Source organism: Octopus sinensis, linkage group LG12 (genome assembly GCF_006345805.1).
Source record: "Octopus sinensis linkage group LG12, ASM634580v1, whole genome shotgun sequence".
In the NCBI taxonomy this organism is placed as follows: domain Eukaryota; kingdom Metazoa; phylum Mollusca; class Cephalopoda; order Octopoda; family Octopodidae; genus Octopus; species Octopus sinensis.
Window position 1 is genome coordinate 8,071,799 of NC_043008.1, and position 22,500 is coordinate 8,094,298.

The 22,500-nt window shown below is 33.9% G+C and overlaps 1 long non-coding RNA gene across 1 annotated transcript in view; it reads right to left on the minus strand.

Annotated features, from left to right (window-relative positions):
- LOC118765510 overlaps positions 1–5,774 on the minus strand; it is a 20,625-nt gene extending 14,851 nt beyond the window's left edge. The window contains exons 1-2 of the long non-coding RNA XR_005001372.1: positions 5,658–5,774; positions 4,874–4,877 (exon numbers count right to left, since the gene is read on the minus strand). This is a non-coding gene — a long non-coding RNA (uncharacterized LOC118765510). The remainder of the gene's footprint in view (positions 1–4,873; positions 4,878–5,657) is intronic.
- Between the last annotated feature and the right edge of the window lie 16,726 nt (positions 5,775–22,500).

Genomic DNA, 22,500 nt, shown 5'->3' on the forward strand with positions numbered 1-22,500 from the left:
AATTTATTGGAAAGAATGATGAAATATATATTTATCTGTCTACGCGTGCATACACACACATACTCACATGCGTACGCGTACACAAACAAACACACAAACACGCACAGGCACACACACAGGCACACACACAGGCACGCACACACAGAGGCACATACACATGAATAGACACATATGGGTTATGTACAATTTTCTATATTGAGTATGTGAGATGCTACGTAGTATCTAAGTGTATATATATATATATATATATATATATATATATATATATATATATACACTTAGATACTACGTAGCATCTCACATACTCAAATATAGAAAATTGTACATAACCCATATGTGTCTATTCATGTGTATGTGCCTCTGTGTGTGCGTGCCTGTGTGTGTGCCTGTGTGTGTGCCTGTGCGTGTTTGTGTGTTTGTTTGTGTACGCGTATATATATATATATATATATATATATATATATATAGATATATAGATATACATATACATATATACATATATACATATATATATAAATACATACATATATATATATATATATATATATATATATAAATGTATGTATATGTATCAGTGTGTGAGCCTCTATATTGCGTGCGTGTGTACGTATGTCCTAACATACGTGCATGCACAAACAAACACATACATTTGAATTAATAACCAACATACAGATGTGTGATCAGTTATTGTGTAGCAGTCGGCAAACATACGACTATTAAGTGATAAGCGATAGAGGAAGGCATTTTAATACATTCATTTCCTTAAGAATTTAGTGACATTGCAGGGAATCGTTTACATTTCTCGACAAATTCTATCAATCTGAAAAACACTTTTTGCAAATATGTCATAATTTGATATAGACCTCCAACTATTATATTAATTACTACGCATAATTTACTGGCAGATAAATCTGTCAAATATATTTATCATATAATTTATTAGTTTTTATATATACCGTAAATACATACACACATAAAATATACAAACTGACACATACACACGTACACTCATATATATGCATGTAGATATTGAATAAATGCTTATGAATTGGAAAGTATATAGCTGAAGAAATGAGGAGCGTGTGGTTAAACTCCAATGTATGTTTAACTGAATGCAATAGGAACAGTAGCTAAGATATGGAATTGAGTTTTAAATGACTGAAAGAATGTGCAGATAAGGATGTTTGGAAGACTCCAAAGTAAACGATCATAATGACATTACAAATATTTTCCTTATTTGGCATGGCAGTATCCTCCATGATCCTCGTGAAAACTGTGTATGATCTGTGATAATTACACAATTGGTGATAGTTATTAAATTAAGCTGCTGTAAACTAATGTCGGAATAATGTCATGAGGAACGATAGTCGAATATAAAAATTATTGACAGCTAAAAAATAAAACGTTCAACAAGAAAAGATAAAGAAATTCATTAGAATAACAACGCATATAGCGTGAATAAAAAAGGCAGAGTGTCACTATAGGAAATCCAAGTCGGTTAAAAAAATCCAGTAAAGGAAAGTGCATTGTGTAAGTTTAGAGAGAGAAGGAGGGAGGGGAGATTGATAGAGAGAGAGTGGTAGAGAGGAACTGGCGGAGGCGCAATGGCCCAGTGGTTAGAGCAGCGGACTCGCGGTCATAGGATCGCGGTTTCGATTCCCAGACCGGGCGTTGTGAGTGTTTATTGAGCGAAAACACCTAAAGCTCCACGAGCATCCGGCAGGGGATGGTGGTGATCCCTGCTCTACTCTTTCACCACAAGTTTCTCTCACTCTTACTTCCTGTTTCTGTTGTATATGTATTTCAAAGGGACGGCCTTGTCACTGTGTCACGCTGAATATCCCCGAGAACTACGTTAAGGGTACACGTGTCTGTGGAGTGCTCAGCCACTTACACGTTAATTCCACGAGCAGGCTGTTCCGTTGATCGGATCAACCAGAACCCTCGTCGTCGTAACCGACGGAGTACTTCCCAGAGAGGAACTAAGATAAAAGATGGGAGAGAGAGAGAGAAACATCTATATAATTGTATAGAAAGTAAAGAAACAACAAACATGCCTTGACAGTTTACCAAGCGCATGCATCTACATACTATATAACAAAGTAATAAGGCGGCGAGCTAGCAGAAACGTTAGCACGCCGGGCGAAATGCGTAGCCGTATTTCGTCTGCCGTTATGATCTGAGTTCAAATGCCCCCGTGGTCGATTTTGCCTTTCATCCATTCGGGGTCGATAAATTAAGTACCAGTTACGCACTAGAGTCGATGTAATCGAATTAATCCCTTTGTCTGTCCTTGTTTGTCCCCTCTGTGTTTAGCCCCCTGTGGGTAGTAAAGAAATATATATAACAAGATAATTTAATTAGATTCATAACGTTATTTAAAGAAATTGTCATCGTAGGATTTCGAAAATGTGGAATAGAGAGACTATAAAAATGGTAAGGATTTTTCATTTACAGGAATTTAGAAGGAGCCAGAAATATATTACATATTTCCGAAAAGGAATTTGTGTGAACAAACAATATACATATATATGTGATGATATTTTTGTAAGCAGTGACAAGATTGATAATTCTGTAAATAATATTTTATAAGATTAAAACTTATAAGCGATCCCCGTAGACTACTTTCTTTAGTCATACATATATACCTACAGATTATTCAGATTGCAAGCTCAAGTTTATACCTGTAATTATAGCGGTCCTATTATATGTAACACACTGCTTAAATACCAATCACATATATATACAAACAAAAATGTTCTGTTGTTGATGTCGAATTTCCAATGAAGGGGCCTTGGATCTAGGTTCGAAACGGGCCTTGTCTGTATTGGCATGGAATCTTGAAATAAAACTGAACAAATTCAAACATATACGTCTATACGTCTATACATACATATATATATATATATATTAAATTAGAGACAAAACCACTATTAGGCAAATCAAACAATGAAAGACTTAAGCCAATACATATGATTAATTTATATTATTTAAATATATTATTTAAATAGTTCATTGTTTAAAACTCGCCAAGAAAAATTTTGAAACCACCTGATGAATGACTGCGACTCAAAAATTTAAAGACAGCAGGCAGGACACGATCGCAGTGGATATTAATTATATTTTTTAATAATTGTTACATATTTAAATAATATAAATTAATCATATGTATTGGCTTAAGTCTTTCATTGTTTGATTTGACTAATAGTGGTTTTATCTCTAATTTAATATAATATAATATTTAACTATAAAATTGGATTCAATCCTAAATCTGATTTTTCCCTGTAAGTTTGGTTTATTCCCTAATATTTATTATATTATTATTATTATATATATATATATTATATATATATATATTATATATATGTATATATATATGTGTATATACATGTATGTATGTGTGTGTGTGTGTGTGTGTGTGTGTGTGTGTAAATATAATGTGTGACAATTATTCAGTAGCCATGATGTAACTCCGAATTTCGGATGTCGGGGCGAAAACCTACGCCGGCATCTCTTCAGTTATCGGGATATCGAAAAAAATTCTATGAAATTGACCGTTAAAACAAAGGAAAATTACTCAGTGATTGACCGTTATTAAGAGCTATTAGAATGACTGCTAAGTAAAGGGAGGGAGTAATGGTAAGGGAGTAAAAATCCTCATAGTAATTGCGTAAGCGCGCATCACCATACATATACATGCGCGCCCGTACACCCACGTACATGCGCCTATACGTATATACTCAACCCCCTCACTTGAAACTCACACATGCTCACCCATACATTCGCCAAAAATATACATACCCGCATACACACTCGCACACACAAACGCGCGCACAAAAACGGTTCATACACACGTCAATATACGCACATGCACATGAAAAAAACAGACAAAGTACAGAAAAATGTGTAAAAAAGTATAAAAAACAAACAAGAATAAAACACGTCTATATACACACATACTCGCATCCACGAACATACACGTCTATATACGCACATACACACACGTACACATCCACATGCGCGCACAAAATAATCCATATAAACGACTATATACGCACAGGAAAATTTCCGGGTGGGAGGTAGAATACAGAAAAATTACGTGTAAAAAAATATATGAGCAATAAAACTATAAATCCAATATCTCTATAAATATGTAAAAAATATATAAAAATTATATAAGAAATATAAGTAAAGAGTATGAGATAAATTGCTTATATTAATTATATTTATTATATATTTTTATATATTTTTTAGATATTTATAGAGATGTTGGTTAATAGTTTCATTGCTCATAAATTTTTTTACACATAATTTGTCTGTATTCTACATTCCACATGAAAATTTTCTGTGCGTATATAGACGTGTATATAGATAAATTCCACTATTTACATAATATCGAGGTCTCTTTCATTCTTTTGTTGTCTTGCCATTTCTATCAATATATATATATATATATATATATCAATATATATATTTTACAAAGTTAGTTCAGTAAGCCGTACGGGGCATAGGTAAATTTATATAGAGTACTATTGATTACAAAAATAGACATAGGGGACACGAGAATTCATTTATTCACCCAAATATTAAAAAAAATTCCGCGACATTAGCATCATACATTAACCTCCTCAAAGAGTCTAACATTAGTATAATCTTGTTGACTTTGCATGAATATATCCAGTAGCATGCGCTAGTAAAAGAAATAAAAACATATCATTAAAGACAGACGTTTAATATGTTGTAATCATAAATATTTAGCAATATTTAAATTTTTAAACTTTGAACTTAAATTTGTTTTTAATTTTTTAAACTTAAAAATATTAAAATTTTTTGAAAATGCGATCTGGATTAGATCCAATGACTACTTATACACAAATCTTAAATCTTAAATTATTTCTTTGTTATATTAGTACGGATAAAAAATATAACAGTACAAAATGGAATATTCCCAGAGGCGATTATTTGCATGATTAACTAAAAGCTCACCTGTCAATCATTTTTATTTTTTTAAACCTGGTAATCCTTTTCGGCCTGTCAAAAACTGAACTGTCACCATGTAGTGCCTTGGGCTGTATTATTGTCGTGTTTGCGTGGGTGGGTGCTGAATTGTTTATTGAGTTCTTGTTCGAGTTGTTGACGTTGTTGAAATTGTTGTCATTGTTGTTCTTTTGTTTCCCATTGTGGGACAGTGGAGAAGCGCCGGAGGGTGACCCAAGTTGTTCGGCCGCGGCGGGCGGGGGAGTGAACGTGCAAGAGTTGGAGGTCCGCGAGATGGGGGTGAAGACTCGAAAGATGAAGGAGGGTGAGAGGTTGATTGCAAAGGAGGGAATAATTATGAAGCTGGCGCCGCCTGAGGAGCTGTCGGCCGGCGTGACGGGAGGAGCAGTAATGTTTAGAACCATGAAGGCGGCTGCGAGACCGATGGGGATTGCACCGGTGGAGGCCTTAGAAGAGTGCATTAGGAATGTGGAGGGATTTGCAACGTGCATTAAAGGAGGAAGGGGATGCGCCACTGGGGAGTGCGCTGCGCAACGGAGGAGGAAGCAGTGAAGCACTCCAGAGAGGCAGCGGTATCGAGGGAGTGATTAGCTCAAAGAGGTCCTCGCCTCTAGCTAGCTATATGACACACGAACCTGTGTCCATTATAATCTTCGAACATTTCCTTCCTCGGGGTTCCTTTCTCGAGGTAAAAACCAGTAAGGCATGGTGATAGTTCAATTTCTTTATTAGGCATAAAGCCTCCAACACAGAAAGGGACACCACAAGGACAGACACTGTGTCACTTTAAATTGAAAACTTTATCCAGGCAGGTATATTAAATCGTTAAATATTTCAAACGGGAATGTGTGCGATGGCCCCAATAGAAACAATTTATTCCTTTTTTTTTTCCTTTCTGAAATTGAATTTCAAAATTGGGATCTTATAATCTTGATAACCGCAAATCCCCGTCAGATTCAGTTAAAGTGATTTGTCAAGATTATCCCCTTCGCGGGAATAGAAAAGATATTTTCCTGAGACATATTTGCTCGGGAGTTTACACAGTGTTGAATGTCTTTTTAAACATTACATAATTACTTTTATTATCTCAAATAAAAACACCCGATCTGCAAATAATCTTTAAAATTCTAAAAAAAATAAGAAAATTAATTCTTCATTTCAGTATAAACAAAACCTCACCTTTTTGGAATATATATGGCCAGTAGTACCATCTGGTTGGACGTAGATGAAATTTCTACCCCCTGCAATGAATCTCTGAAAAAATAGTTTTCGATATTGTTGTGTGACTGAGTGTGTGTATGTGAGAGCATGATTGTGTGTGCGAATATAAATGAAATACAAACCAACAAAAATCTTCTCAAATATTCATTTATATTGGAGTGTTATGTGATAATTGTGGGGACTATCGGATGACCACATTTACAAGAAAGATGATATCAGGCTTCTTTCCTACAGCTATCCAACGCATTAACAATATATTTTCCAATAAATTTCCGATGATGTGATTGAATTTCATGGTAAGTCACTTTTCCCAATTTTGCACTCATAATTTTATTCTGTTTCGATTGCGTTATGAGCATTTACAATATATTTTCAATATGTTTCTTCATTTACAATATATATCTTCTACGCTAAACTTTAAGTCCTGTCCAAAATAAGGTACTACGGATTCAAATACATCTGTTAATTTTCCTTGTATTAACAGATACGGTTGTGATGAGCAAAGTTTACAGATTTCTTAGCAAAATGCTAACGCACACTCCTTTCTAGGTGTGTAAATATATATATATATATATATATATTATATATATATATATATATATGTGTGTGTGTGTGTGTGTGTGTGTGTGTGTGTGTGTGCGTGTGTGTGTGTGCGTGTGTGTGTGTGTGTGTGTTTGTGTATATATTTTGTTATCCCTTTCTTGTAACACCTAACTGTCTGGATGTTTTGCGTTCTTGTCCCATTTTGTATATATATATATATATATATATATATATATATATAATATATATATATATATATATATATAATATATATATATATATACATATATGTATATAGCGGCGTACGTAAACTTTGGTCTCTTATATGTAAGTGTATATGTATCTAAATCTTGTACGACTCTATTCTCTTATTCTTTTATTCTTTCCTTCTTCTATCCGCCCTTTCACGCTTACTTCGTTCATTCTACTCTTCGTTCTTTCATTCCCCCTCTCTCGCATTTCATTGCCTTCTCTTCTTGCTCCCTCCTCTATTCTCTTCACTGCGTCCCTGTCATTTTTTCTCGCTCCTCCTTATTTCTTCTGTCCCTCTGCCTCTACCACTCTATCTTCTCCCCCACGTGACCGCTGTTTGGCCAAGCCTAATCTTTCCGTCTTGGTGGGGCCGTTGTCCGTGCAACATATATATTCTTCCCTGTACCTGTGAATATTGTATCCTTAATTTTATTCGTCCTTAGTCATTATTGTGTTCCTTATGAAGAACGGATGCAGGTTGTCAAGCGTGCACGAAAGGTTACAAGTCCTGTACGGAGGTGACAACATTGACAAGGACAATGTACACATATCAAAATATGAAAATGTGTAAAGGAAACCAGTATGGAACACAAACTATGTTGTAGAGTTAAGAATCGGTAACCACGTTAGCAAGTGTTTGTCTTCATTCCCACAAATATATTAAAACCCTTGAAGTTTCTGTACGACTGGATTGTGAGCTTAATATAATACAGAAAATAGTAGCTACTTCGCGTATCAAAATGCACGTGCTATACGCGTGGTTTTACAGCTTAAACTTCATATAAGACGAAAAGGCAAATATCTACTCAGAAGAACTGAAAATGTCTGAAGACGACGGGATTTTTTTTCTATCTTAGTATGGAGGGATGAAAAATGTCTGTGTCATTGTGTCTGTGTTACCCCCCCCCCCATCACCGCTTAATAACCAGTGGTGGTGAATTTACGCCCCAGTAACTTAGCGGTGAGGCAAAAGTGACTGATGGAATAAGTACTAGGTTTTCAAAAAGCTTTGGAGTTGATTTGTTCGATTACAACTCTCTCCAGGTGGTGCTCCAACATGGCCGCAGTCATATGACTGAACGAATTACAGAAAATAGAATAATACATATATATATATATATATATATATTATATATATATATATCATTCTATTTTCTTTACTTCTTTGAATATAATATATATATATATATATGTATATACATATATATATATATATATATATATATATATATATTATATATATATATACATACATACATACATACATACTACATACATACATACATACATACATACATACATACATACATATTTCGAAAGATAGATGAATAGATAAATAGATAGATAGATAGATAGATAGATAGATAGATAGATAGATAGATAGATAGATAGATAGATAGATAGATAGATAGATAGATAGATAGAAAGAAAGATAGTTATATTTATATATATATATGATTAGCTAAGAAACATTGTAAATATGTAAATATAATTTTCAGTGTATGTGCGTGTGGGGAAATATATTTAATAAAAATATTTCATAACATTTATGTGAGTAATTATATGACAAATTGTATTTAATATTAGTAACATAAGCATATTAAAAAATAACATAAGGACATAAAAATGTGTGCTTAATGATGCAAATGAGTCCTGAGCGGGAGAAATAATAATGCATGAAATTGCATAATAATTATATAAAATATTATCCATATGCAATTAAAGAAGGATATAAAACGATCTAATTCAGATGTGTATGGATATAAATATAGTTATATATTACTATGAACGACAGGAATATTATTAATACTAAAAGGCAATCTTTATATCCAACCTAACGTGGATGTATCAGTGTAGCACCGAATACTGCGTCAGTCACCTTGAGAAAGGTTTTCTCTCTGCAAATAACTCATGATTCGGTGCACTAATAATATTTCCCTGCTAACTTGGTTATGATGGTCGAAATTTTGTATTAATGCCGGTTCTATCGCTAATATTTATATTTTGATAAGCCTGCTGTTTATTTGCGACTTTAGTGCTTGAACAGGCACTGAAATTTTATATATCTCTGGTAGAGATATCTGAGTGGAATGCGGCTACCATACACCTGCAACTGATGAGACGTGGTTCGTCGAAATAACACGATCTAACATTTCTTGGGCCGATTCCCGCCGCCAACGCTGTGTACTTGTATGTAACCTGCGTCCATATAAAAGGTCTTCTCAAGGTAAATAACGCAATATCAAGCCCTTTAACAGCGCATACACGTTAACTCGGATATAAAGAGTGCTTTCTCCATATATGTGTACATATATTATTGTAAGTGCATATGCGTATATTATGTGTGCATTTGCGCACCGAAATATGTTCCACGTATCATCAGGTATTGCCGCAACAGTGTTTCCTAAGGGTATGAATCACACTCAGTCTCCAGTTCCTTCGTAACTTCAACGTAATTATTGCAAATCTTAGTAAAATCGATCGTAAACGTGCCAGTGATAATTACAGAAATGTCCTGTTAAATCCCTGCTTGGTTTCAGTCGTCAGTAGCATGAACCAAATTTATAATTCTGAAACATTGCCCGCACACACACACACACACGAACACACCCACGTATACACTGTATCTTGTATTCCCTTGAGTCTCCTTTTCGTGAGGGATTAAAAATTTGGTATGTTGCACACACGAATATGAGTCAAAAGTGATAACAATTTGTAAATATATATTTGTAATTTATATAATAGCTCATTGTAATGTATTTATTCCTAACTCAAATACAGAAAAGCGACCACAAAGAACCGCAACGATGAAAGAAACTCAGCAATATAATAAATACAACAATAAATATTGATTATAAATTAGGTTGGTAGAAATATCTATAAATATCAATTAGAAAATGATCTTGAGTTTATTAATGCACTTGCTGTATATACACAGCTCTGTACCATGTTATTCTATCCATATTGGTGTGAAATGTTTGGTAAAATGCTTAGTTAACTTATATATATTTCGGACAAACATTGACCCTATTCAAAATTTAGATAAATGACAAAAATCTAAACATTGTGGAACATTTTAACGCATGTTTATGGAGAAGTTTAGCTCTTATTTCTAGCAATGGTGTTGTTACTCTCACATCCATAGACTACTATAATTTTCATATATATATATATATATATATATATATACAGAGAGAGATATAATAAAACGAATGATTTATACCAGGTAATTTAGAAGTAAAGCACGGTCACTATCACAGTGTTCATTATGTATATAAACCAGTTTTGAGGTATCCCAACCCTGAGGGGCCGATACTAGATGTGAAGCAACAATTGTTGTGATTAATAAAATTCTCGTGTTTTCCATTTTCCATATATATATATAGATATATATATATATATATATATATATATATATACAGTTATTTTCGTGTGTGTACGTGAATGTACATGTAACTATCTATCAATGCGTTGCTTCGGTTGAGAAAAGAAATATCGCTTTCCGATACAGAAAAATGAACTTGTATTAAGAAGCGTCACCACGTTTAATCTATAAACGTAAATCGAACAAAATATTTTCTGTTTTGCTCTTAGACATTTTATGATCTATTATGGTTTGTGATTTGGATGGTTATATTAAGAAGCGTGGTATGAAAATAGACGTACACTAGTACACTAGATACAAAGCTATACCGGTCACTGGAGACTGGAGGTGTTGAAGAATGGGGCATGATGAGGCTAATTTGAAAATAATTTTTAATGAATCTCAATGTGATATAAGGTGATGAATATGTTGTATATATTGTCAAATGTGGTAAAGATAGGGTGTATTATGGCACTGTTTACTCATAATGTGATATATGAGAAGCTGGGTGTCGTGTTGGCAGAATGAGTGTTGCGGTGATGGTGGAGCAACGGTTTGAAATTTTGCTTGTAGTAATGAAGATGGGAGGACGCAGAACAATTGCGTTGGAGCAGATAGTTCGGTGGTGATGATGGGGGTGCTGTTGGGGGTGGTGAACACAGAAGAGAATGGAAAATTATTGATAGGCAGAGAGATGTTGATAGCAGTGATGATGTTTGTAGCGAAGATGATGCGGATTACTGCTCAGCTGACACTGATGGTAATAGCCGGGAAGGGTTTAAGGCCATAAACCGATAAACACATCGCAGTATTTCTCAAATAACACACACGCACGCACACACAAATAATATTCGAACGTCACTTATATCAGCAAAAATCATTAAAAAAATTATGAACACGTACAAATATCATAATCGCATACACATATATACACACATACAAACGCTATCAAGAACACCCGAGCTCACTAAACCCGATAGCGATATGCATAAATTATACTGAATCATATTTTCGGAAATGAGTAATGAATCGACGTCAACTAAATGAACGTAAGAGATACCAATAATTAAATAGATTATGGAAAAATTAATATATATGTAGATTACATACGCTGATACCACACATATATATAAATACACGTGCACACACACACACATGCTTATAGACATGCACGTACGCATGTATACCTCTGTGTGCGTGGGTATGTGTGTGTATGTGTGTATATATGTGTGTGCGCGGGCGATGTTTAAGAATTATAAATTTGGTTCATACTAGTGGAGATTTAAACCAAGCAAGGATTTAACTGGATATTTTGTTTATTCCTTTTTGGCAGGTTTACGAGCGATTTTACTAAGACTTACAGTATTTAAGTTACAAACGCACTTCAAAGCGAGAGGTATTCATGCCCTCGAAACAGAAACTATTGAGGTAATACCTGATGATGCGTGAAACACCTTAGCTTTATGGTTCTCAAATTTGAAAGTAGATTAATCAGGAATACTCGTTCGTCTTTTTGCAGGTGCAGCCTGATAGATAATCTCAGCTTCTCATTGCCGAATATTTTCAAAAACAGAATAATGCTCTCTCATTTTATTAACATGATATTCAGTAAATGCACAATCATATTATCCATAACATACTGTTATGTTATGTATCTCACTCTATACTACAACCGATTACATAATGACATTCACGTAGATAAGACGTATTCTTTAAAATTTCTTCCACCTGTTTATCAATGTCAAATATAGCTACATTTTAGAGTTTAACTGTGCAGTCTCTTTCTATATGGTGGTCAATCTCACGTGATTGAGCTATGAATTCGCAGACGTGATCATTCCAATCTTTAAGCCAAAACTGAAGTATATTGGAAAGATGAAGATACTTCAGTGATAGATCACTCAAGTATTTGTGATAATGAATCTTCTCACGTTGGGGTTCCATTCAATATGTAAAACAGGCCTCTCAAAAACTGCTACATATTCCGAAAGGGACATTTAAAAAGCTCATAAAATAGACGTGGACGTGATATATCTTTCAAAGTACACTTGAAATAAACGTATATCTTAACGAAGGCAAAACGTGTACGACTGTTTATCCTGTGATATATTATGTATCACGCTGACTCCAGAGGTAAATTTTTCCCTTGGTTGTCTTATCATCTTTCACTGGTAATGATTTGGCATGATAGCAAGTACCTGTGATTGGATGACTTACAGTAGTTATTCTTTTTCTTTCCTTCTGTGAGGAGATCAAACCAGAGTCTGCTGTTAAGTAGATATAAGCCATTAGCGACTTAACTGATTCACCTGGAACTTAAGGTGCATTGAACCGATTCTAATCTCGTGAAAGAATATGATTTGAGTCTCCGGTTTCAGAAAACTAACATCGCTCTTAGAAATCTTGGTGGTGCTTTAAATGAATATGTGCACTGTTTATCAAATTCCATTTAAAGAAAATTATCCAGTCTTCGCGCTCTCCAATAGAAGATATTGGTCAAAGCTAATATCGGGACGGTCTTCACATGAGGAACCTTACTTGTTTGCTTAAGTGGGATAGGACGATTTTGGATGTGTGTCTCTGAGCCAACGTTCTCAGTTTTGGCTTCCCTAGTTTTGCTCTTAGCACCATATTTTTATGTTGGCCTGGACCCTATTTTTAGTCCTTTCTACTCTTTTCAGACCCTTCTACTCAATCTATTACCTATTTTTTAAGTTACACTCTTCTATGTTCCCTCATTTTTGCTTATATTTCTTTACAGTTATGCTCTCAAATTAGAAATCGAGTCTTCACATTTACAAAAGCACTTACGTCGTTCCTTTCTTAAAAAAACTGCATTCATATTCAAAGCCATATTCGTGCAATTTCCGTTTAACTTTCAGTCACAAAGATATTAATCTGTGAATGGATAATAAATGGGAAAACTACATTTGGTTGTAACCGTCATTTCGCATCTCAGCATCAGAATTTCACTTCCCGCTTAAATTAACTGAAATATAAAAGAAATAACAAAGTATGGACAGAGGGAAAAGGAAGACCAAGTGATAATATAAAAAGAGAGAGAAATAGAAAAAAAGAGTGGGGGGAAAAAGAAAATGCAAATGTTTAGAATATTGGGGCAGGAAGAGGAATAGGAAGAGAAACGATAATATGGATGATAATAATAAGGAGAATTCTATTCACATAGTTGTATGGAGCAATGGTAATAATAATGATGATGAAATAATAATAATAATAATAATATAATAATAATAATAATAATAATAATAATAATAATAATAATAATATATAATAATAATAATAATAAAATAATAATAATAATAATAATGAATATAATAATAATAATAATAATAACAATAATAATAATAATAATAATAATAATAATAATTATAATAATAATAATAATAATAATAATAATAATAATAATAATAATAATAATAATAATAATTCAGATACCAGGAAACCCCAAAATGGCAGAAATTCAAAAGATAGTGCTCATGGGAACTGCTCAAGTCCTACGCAAAATACTTTCTATGTAATCTCAGGGTTTAAAACAAACATAATTTTCGTTTTTTTTGGGGACATTCACTTGCACAACACGAAAGAAAAACCAAATATATGGCACACTAGGCATAACAACAACATGACCTTCCAACCTGTTGTCTCTTGAGGTCTCTGGGTGAGACTTGGAGCCAACTTGTACAAATATAAAGCAAAAGTCAAACATATAATAATAATAATGATAATAATAATAATAATAATAATAATAATAATAATAATAATAAAAATAATAATAATAATAATAATAATGATAATAATTGCCCTGATGCAGTATCAGCCAGTGGCTCTCTTGGCTGTTGCTCTTAAGTGATTGGAAGTGTTATCATGTACGTTGTTTTGTCTTGGTATAAAAGATGGGTTACAGCCATGCTACTCAAAGCGGTGGGCCGCGAGCCATCACCTGCTGGTATGCGGCGAGTTTCCAGAAAAGAAAGAAACATTATAAAATGTTTATAAAACGCTCATAAAATGCTTATGAAATATCGTATTATTTGTTTACAAAATAAATATAAGATAAGAATATTTTTCATCTTTTATTATATTCGTTATATATAGTTTCCGGTATAATATATTACTAAGAGATATTACCGGTCCCTGATGCAATACCAGACAGTGGTTCTCATGGCTTCGGATCTGAACTGGTTGGAAGTGTTATCATGTTGTTATCAAGCATCAAGATAACATACTCGCTATTTATATTTGTGATAATAATAAAAAACAACAACAATAATAATAACAGGAGTTATAGTAGCATTAGTAATTGTAAGAAAACATTTTTTTTTCTATCGGAGTCGTGATAATGCTATCAAGATTTATCAAATGATGTAATTTTAGAAATTCAAACGATTTTATTTTGGATCCGTATAAACATAAACTTAATTACTCTGTTAGGACTGAAGGAAATTATTGTGGATACGTTGGGTAAACGGTAAGTAATGTTTCGCAGTAACTTTAAATATATATATATATATATATATATATATAATTAATTAATAAGGGTGAGAGAATTAGATACTAATTTAATAGCATATCTATTCAACACCAAGTGGCCCAGTGCCTCGAGAAACCTGGATTATTATAATATTTTATAATATATTATAATATTTTATACAAAAATAAATATAAGAGAATGGTCACTATGTGGCTCATTCTAGCACTAGAAAATCCAAAAGGTTTCAACCACAAAAATACATGTTTCCTATGAAAGTCAGTACGATTGTTAGCTCACACGAACAGGGCAAATAAAAAATAACAAAAATACAGATTATTTTGGGACAATTCGTCGGATGTAATCAATTGAACCACACGTGTATTTATCGTTATGGTAAAATCTGGCGTGTGATTGAGTGGATTTCATCCAGATAGTTTTGGCTGAGGAGCTACAAGTGGGGTTTTTGTAAGTAAAATTACATTTAATTCATTAATAGCGAAACAATTGTCCCAAAATAATCTGTATTTTTGTTATTTTTTATTTGCCCTGTTCGTGTGAGCTAACAATCGTACTGACTTTCATAGGAAACATGTATTTTTGTGGTTGAAACCTTTTGGATTTTCTAGTGCTAGAATGAGCCACATAGTGACCATTCTCTTATATTTATTTTATATATATATATATATATATATATATATATATATATATATATATATGAATGAATGAATGTCGAGAGTAAAGGAATGTTGTTAACATCTTCGTTCGACTCCATTCTTTCATTCATATACAACACACTAATTTCTACACAAGAAACCGGAGTTTTTATCCTTGACAGATCGCTTCAACCGTGTTTTCCGACGTGAATTTTCTACCCAGGTTTCGGTTAAACGAATTTTCCATGCTGACGATAAACATAGGATAATTCATTCACCTACTTATATATATATATATATATATATATATATATATATATATATATATAAATGAATGTATGCGTGCAGGTATGCAAGTGTGTATGAGCGTCATACTTTTGGGGAATAACGTGTCTCCTCTTTGACGGAAAGGAAACTAGCATACACTTTGTAGTCCGATCTAAGGGCTGCATAACAGTTCGACAGGAATTCTAGATTACGTAAATTTTGGTTAGAAGAGACATTCGGTGTCTTTACGAAAACACAAATATATCACACTATTGGTGCTGCTAATTAAAATCTCCTCTTTATGCCCTAACTGTTGTTTCTTCTAAAAACAGAGTAGCTACTGATATTGAAACTGGTGTCAAATATTAACGTATGTATCGATAATTTTAAGACAGATATCACGAAAAACATGTTAATTACTTGGTTCTACATGCATTGATCGTTTAATAAGCGTAGGAGATGGAATTTTATCTGATTATTTTCATATAGATAATCTCATAAAATCTACCATAGCATGCTGCCAATGTATCATTGCTTTCATGCTGAAGAAATTATTTTTTCATAATTGTTTCAACACTTCTATTATAGCCCATTTTTAAGTTTATATTTCCATTAATAACTTCGTTATTATATTTTACAGTGCAGAACTGTGAGTATAATAGATATAATTAGATATTTAATTATTTCATATTGCACATGAAGTATACGTTACATCTCCGCTTTTTTAATATTATTTTATTATACTTTATTATTTATGTTTTCCATTTTTCATCACCGTGTGCAGACTTACTAGCTTTATATATTATACATTACATAGATATGATATACAAACGCTTAGAACTTCATTATGATTTGTAAGGTTTTACATTAATATATCATGCAAGATATTTTGTATTCTTTAGTAATATATAACTTTTACTCCTTTGCTTTCGTTATATATAATTTGATATGTATTGGATAACCTTTTCTGAAATTGCATATACCTGTTTCTCGCATTTAGAAATTAATATAAGCACATATACATGCAAACGAAGACACATACTAGGACACATAAAGTTTGGTATTTAACTTATAACATCCTTCATTGTGTTACCCGACATATGATGGGTGCCTTTAGAGGTGTAATCTTGCCTCAAGGGAAATATCGTCAAATATGGAATCCGTTAAGTAAATATAATCTAATTTGTATAATATAACTCGGTGTTTCTAGAAAATGGTGAAATTAATACTACTTTTCATCAACAGAAAATCTATAACCGAAAAGAATGAAATAAACGAATTCCTCATTTTTAGTACTCCTACCCAAAAGAGTCTGTTTTTATCCCCACCTCACCAGTTATGTTAAATAAGTAACATGTGTATCGGTTATAGCTATGTAGGGAGCAAAACCAGGAATTGTAGGGATAATCAAAGAGCATGTACTGAATAATTTCTTTTCATTATTTTTGGGTGTAAATATATTGGAGCGCTAGCATACCTTATATACCATAAGATGTTGTCAAAAAATTAGATAAATTCCGTATAAGCTCTCTCTCTCACTCGCTCTCTCTTTCTCTTTCTTGCTCTATCTGTCCATCTCTTTTTGTCTCTCTATCTATCTCTCTTTCCTTCTCTCTCTCTCTCTATGTGCAACAGAGATAGTTAAGCGGTAAGGAATGTTTCGAGGTGACTTGGTAAATCATCTGAAGAAATGTTACTCATTATCTTCAACAATTATTATATGTGTGTGTGTTTCTGTGTGTCTGTGCTTCCGTATGTGCGTTTGTGTATGTGGAGTGGTATTTGTGTGTTTGTGTGTCTCTGCTTATATATGTAGGTAGGCATGTATATTTGAATTTATGCGTGAAGGTGCTTGGCTACGTATGTATCGTCGCTATCACTTGATTTCAAATATCAAATCCCCTGCTCATTCTAAGTTTAATTTATGACAACCAGGTACCATAATTTCCATTCACGACCTCTTCTTCGCTCTAAACCACTTATTCACCTGTTTTCTATTTATTTATGTACATTCTGAATGGGTAAATAATCGTAAATTTAAAAACATAATCCTCCGTGATTTCCCAACATGTTAATTTTCATATTAAATATAATTTATCGTTATGAAGCTATTCAGTTTATAATGAACTTGTTATAAACAAAACGTAAGTAGGACAATATGAAATAAAATGTTGAATTTGTATGGATTTACAAATTACAAAAGATGCAGTTATTGTCTCACATCGACAATATAAAGGAAATTTATTGACGAGTTTATTTTTGTAGTTTATTTCATATTTCATGAGCTCTGAAAGAGAGCAGCGTTCCTCAAACATCAACGGGACAAAAACAAAATATTTATCAACGGAACCATGTGATCTAAATACGTCATAAAATTCAGATATTGGTTCTAGATATGAGTGTGACTGAAAGTACTCTATACAATACCTATACACACATACAAACACATACGCACATGCATATGCATATATACTCAGTTATTCACTATGCGTATGTATATGTGTGTATATATGCATATATATGTGGGTATGTTTGTGTGTGTGTGTGTGTGTGCGTGTTTGTGTGTGCGCGCTCGCGCTCGTGTGTGTACAGAGTGGCACTCTACCGGTTTCGACAACGAGGGTTCCAGCTGATCCGTTTAACGTAACAGCCGCTCGTGAAATTAACACGCAAGTGGCTGAGCACTCCACAGACACGTGTATCCTTAACGTGGTCCTCGGAGAGATTCAGCATGACAGAGGGTGTGACAAGGCTGCGCCTTTGAAATACAGGTACAACAGAAACAGGAAGAAAGAGTGAGAGAAAGTTGTAGTGAAAGAGTACAGTGCTTTGCTGGCCAACAAACAGAAGTCAGCAATTCGCACCAAAGGATCAAGCCCATTGCCGAAGAAAGTTTTTGTGGTTGAATTGCAATGCACGCCCACACACGGCGCTAAGACCATTGAAATCATTGACCAATTGTGATTTGAAGTGATGAAACACCTTGCTTATAGCCCACATCTCGCCCTATCGGTTTACGATGCTGAGAATTTCCTACGGATGAAGATGTGAATGAAACGGTGCACAAATGGTTGCACGACCAACCGAGAACGAAAACTTTCTACTTGGAGGAAATTGGAGGAAAAGCTTATGGACCGATGGAAGAATTGCATCGAAAGGGAAGAAGACTATATAGAAAAAACGCCCCTGTTTTTGTGTAAATACATTGAAAACAGGGGTGCCTAATATATTTGACTCTCCCTTGTATATATATATATATATATATATATATATATTAATGTCGCTTGATTCTTCAGTAATGATGACATGGGAAAAGGTCATTTACTGCTTCACTGCCACTGATATCGATGGTTCTTTGGCCGGCTTTAGCATCTGCTCGGAAAACTGCGTTAGTAATTCAGTTGCTTACCTACTTCACTTCCCATTTCATAGAATAAACGAATATTAGAATATAAGAATATTAGAATAAAACTATACGTGCATACGCACTACTCTTACAAAATCAAATGTGTAGACGCGTGCACAAGCACAGAGACTATGCAGACACTCATACAAGTACATATATATCTGAAGCGATATGTATATTTTAAGTGTGAAGTATGACACCTCATTATTTTATTTTTCCGCTAATATATTTCACAACATGAGAACTTAAATTAGTGGGCCATCTAGCTAATGTCTTTGATCAGCCAGTATTATATCATTCGCTAGACAGCGAAGATATTTTTCTACTGTTGCCAATATTGATGTTACTAACAACATATCGCCAACATTTCTCTAAAAATAATATTCCTACAAAACTATTAATGTCAATATACACTAATTGCATAATTTACAATATTTTTCTTTATGCCAGAGTCTCAAACATTTCTATCATAAATAACAACGCACCAATAAAGAAGTCTTGGTATTATATAATCTCGTATATTCACATCCGCACAACTTGGAAAAAATATTCTCAATTCAACCTGAAACATATATATATATATATATATATATATATATATATATATATATATATGCGTGTGTATGAGTGTAACAAAACTGGAATCTGGAATATTTTGGGGTATTATTTATTCACCATTAAACACCTTTCATTTGTTGCAGAGAAATCGGGAAACTGTACATGTTAGATAAGCATGTAATAAATTTCCTATTATAGATTCTTCAGACAGAGAATCAAATAACCTAGGTTGTTCATATACAAGTGTGAGTGTGTATGTATGATTGTGTGTGTGGGTATGTATATATGTAATTATATATGTATATATGAAAACCTATATATAATTACGTAACTTTTGCCACAGATACATCGAAAACTTGACACAATATCTGAGCATTATGTAAACCCAATCAGATTACCTATGAAGAAAATAGTACAAGGGTAAGTGATCCCTATAAACTATGAATCCACGAAACTTATCACTTTACAAAATAGAGGACAACTCAGGATAAATATAGGTTGAATTCTCTCATCAGTTTCTGAATGTGCTAACAAAAATAAATAGAGATTCAAATCAGAATCTCGTAGCAGAGTGTACTTTCGTTCAAGCGGGGATTCTTAGGTTTGTATATTTATTTCCCCTGTGGGTGGTAATTCCGGCTGAAATATAAGGCTAAATACAGCTTGCTTACTGAAACAGTATCAGAGTCATTTTTTTTCCGTAATGCAGTCAGCTGGTAGTATTTCTCATGAATCGAATTTTGCTTCAATAAATTTACCTGTATAAGAACAATTCGGACATACAAACATATGACTATTATAGGTGCACGTCCCTCTTAGTATTGGGTTGCTGAATGTTAAGAAATTATCCCTGATTCGCTTCCTTCACAAACTGCTGATAACAGTCACTAATTAGGAGACACAGTAGCTTTCGTTGTGGAAGACGAAATACCTATTTCTTTACTACTCACAAGTGGCTAAACACAGAGAGGACAAACAAGGACTGACAAACGGATTAAGTCGATTATATCGACCACAGTGCGCAGCTGGTACTTAATTTATCGACCCCGAAAGGATGAAAGGCAAAGGTGGAATTTGAACTCAGAACGTAGCAGCAGACGAAATATCGCTAAGCATTTCGCCCGGCATGCTAACGTTTCGGCCAGCTCGCCGCACTACCTTCATGTCGTTCACATTATGATATATCTAGGATATGTATAAAGGCCAAAATCAGGCTTTGTATTCTTTGTTGAACAGTTGAATGCATTTGACAGTGTGCTATAGCCCATCTTGAGAGTACTTGCCCGTTATGGGTGTGTACCTATATTCATACATATTGCGCACCAACTTAGTAGTGATGTGCTTATGACAGGAAGAACGGAACTATACCTGTATCATTTTCTGTTATACATAATCGGAATCACGTTTGTGCCTTTGCACGTACCATTTTACAGTAGTGTATTTTTTGCGATATGGCATGAAGCGTTCAAAACCCCTGCAGCTGTAGTTGATTATTGGTACAGAAATAAATGGCACACATAGTTTCATCTTCGAATAAAGTATTTGACTGTTTGCGAATTACCGTTTGTAGACGAATGAGGCTTTTTTTTAGCCAAATGAGATCACCATGTATTTATGAAAAGATAAATTCTGATGGATATGCAACGAATAACGATCACAAACAGCACTGCAAAAACAGATCACTGTATCAAACAAATGTATTGCATAGAACATGCCGCAGGGTATGAACGATGTCTGCCTCTTGGAATAAAAGCAAGTTTGAGAGAAACAAAAATGCGGAGAGGTTTTTAATATCTTGGAAATATAGGCGCAGGCGTAGCTGTGTGGTAACAATCTTGCTTACCAACCACATGGTTTCGGATTCAGTCCCACTGCGTGGCACTTTTGGCAAGTGACTATATTATAGTCTCGGGCCAAATAAAGCATTGCGAGCGGATTTGGTAGACAGAAACTGAAATAAGCCCGTCGTTATATATATATATTGTATTTCGGGATGGACATTTTTTTTTTTTTGGTGGAAGGGAATAAACACACGCACTATATATTTGTTCCTCATTCGTTTATTCTTGTTCTTATTTTAATTCATGTCTATTGTCCTGAAATCTTTCGTCACACACCTGTGACCTCTTCAGTATAAATTTCCAACCTCGTTTGTGCTTGTGCTCCGCTTAATCCATTCTCGGAAAGTGTTGCTGAAGAGATCTCAGATGTGTAATGAAAGATTTCCGTATAATGGACTCGGATTAAAATAAGAAGAGTAATAAACGTGCGAAGAACGAATAAATAGTGTGCGTGTTTATTTGGTAAAAAAAAACAAAAAAATAATGACCATCCAGAAATACAGCAATATATAATTCAACACAGTTTCACACCAGGAATCTTGCAACCGAAATTCATAAAGCTACATATATATATGCGTGTGTGTGTGTGTGTGTGTGTGTGTATGTGTGTGTGTCTGTGTCTGTGTGTGTGTGCGTGTGTGTGTGTGCCTCTGTGTGTGTGTGTCTGTGTTTGTAATGTAAGTATGTAATTATGTATGTATATATGTGTGTTTGTCTGTGTTTGTTCGCCCATTACCGTTTGACAACGGGAGGTGGTGTGTATACGTCCCCGTAATCTAAGGGTTCAGCAAAAGGAGTGCGACAGAATAGGTACTGTGCTTTAAAAAGTATTTCTAGGGGCCATTTCTTCGACTAAAACCCGTCAAGGTGGTGCTCCAGCATGGCCAGCCAAATGACTGAAACAT